The sequence below is a fragment of the Triticum aestivum genome, chromosome 4A, assembly GCF_018294505.1.
Source record: "Triticum aestivum cultivar Chinese Spring chromosome 4A, IWGSC CS RefSeq v2.1, whole genome shotgun sequence".
NCBI classification, from domain to species: Eukaryota; Viridiplantae; Streptophyta; class Magnoliopsida; order Poales; family Poaceae; genus Triticum; species Triticum aestivum.
Window position 1 is genome coordinate 657611554 of NC_057803.1, and position 1862 is coordinate 657613415.

Genomic DNA, 1862 nt, shown 5'->3' on the forward strand with positions numbered 1-1862 from the left:
TCAAACCGGTGTTTTTGGGTGAAACCCCGGGCGTTTCCTATTCGGCGCCTGCTGCGCCTGTTACTGTCTTAATCGCAAACCGGCGCACACCCCTACTCTGAGCTGGGCCAGCCCGTTTAATCTCTTTTCTACTCTTATAAAAAACAAAGTTGGTGATGATGGTGTGATTGCCATCCTGCATTATATGTCGTCTGATTTATATCTGACGGATAGGAAGAAAACTATGGCAATTTTGCAAAAAGATACCGAACCAGGGACCTTATGGCCTCGACAAACTCCACTAACCACCTGACCACAACGTCCTTTCGTGATGACTAATCCCTTTTCTTCTATTTCTAATTTTTTTTCTTTTCTTTTTTCTTTTGTTTTTTTCCATTTTCTTTCCTTTTCCTTTTTCCCTATTCTTTCCTTTTTTCCTTTATTCAATTTGTGATTCTTTTTTCAAGATCCATGAACTTTTTTCAATTCTGATGAACTTTTTTTAAAATTGATGAACTTTTTTAAAAATTGATGAACATTATTTCAAATTCATGAACTTTCTTTAAATCTGTGAACTCTTTTTCAAAATCAATGAACTTTCTTCAATTTTTGGCTTTTATTAAAAATTGATGAACTTTTTCAAAAATTTGTGGACTTTTTTCCAAAATAATGATTTTTTTTCAAATTTTTCGATTTACTTTCAAAATTGATGAACTTTTTTTCCAATTTTAATGAATTTTTCTCAGTTTTAAACTTTTATCAACTTTTATGAACTTTTTTTCAAATTCGATGATAACCTTTTTTTTCTGCAAATGGACGAACTTTTCTGATTTCACATTTTTTTTCCATAAGTATTAAAAAAACCGGCCGGTTTTTCGACTAGGCCAACTGCAAAAATAATGAAAAAAAAACTGTGGCCGAGTGAGCGAGCGAGCGGGCGTGCAACTGGAACCCAGCGGAGGAAGAAAAGCGTGTTGCTGGGCCGCAGCCCACTCGGGCGCGCGTGAGCGCCAGTTCGTTCAGGGCGCAGAAGGCGCCGTACAGCGAAATCACTAGTTGAGGAGTACTTGTTGCAAAGATCACTCCAACTCCCCAGGTTGTGACAAGTGGCGCACATGCAGCGTGCCATTTGTCGCAATGAGTTTTCTCTTTTTTTGTAGATCCGTTTATTTAAAATGTTTTATCTCTCAAACCGTGTGTCCAATTCTTAAACCGCTTTCACCGTTGGATTCCTATCTTCAAAACTAGATCCCACGTTGATAGGTTTTGACTTTTGACGAACATTTTTTTTCACGAAAAAACCGGCCAAAAAAGTCGAACGAAAAACCCAACCGGGAACACGGTTTTTTCCTTTCCAAAAGAGGCACGCCCGTGACTCTCGCGAAAGCACACCCGTGGATCTCGCGGAAGCAAAACCATGACTCTCATGAGTGGAAAAGAAAACAGAAAACGTGTTTTTTTTCGTTTTCCGAGAGGCACGGCCGTGACTCTCGCGAAAGCACACCCGTGCCTCTCGCCGAAGCAAAACCGTGACTCTCGCGAAAGGAAAAAAAATAGAAAATGCGTTTTTTTCCCTTTCCGAGAGGCACGGCCGTGACTCTCGCGAAAGTACACCCGTGCCTCTCGCGGAAGCAAAACCGTGACTCTCGCGAAAGGAAAAAAATAGAAAATGTGTTTTTTTTGTTTCCGAGAGGCACGGCCGTGACAGAGAAAGTACAACCGTGCCTCTCGTGGAAGCAAAACCGTGACTCTCGCGAAAGAAAAAAAACAGAAAACGCGTTTTTTCGTTCCGAGAGGCACAGCCGTGACTCTCGTGAAAGGAAAAATAAAGAAAACGTGTTCATTTCGCGTAAAGGAATTTTGAATTTTTTTTTGTCGAGAAG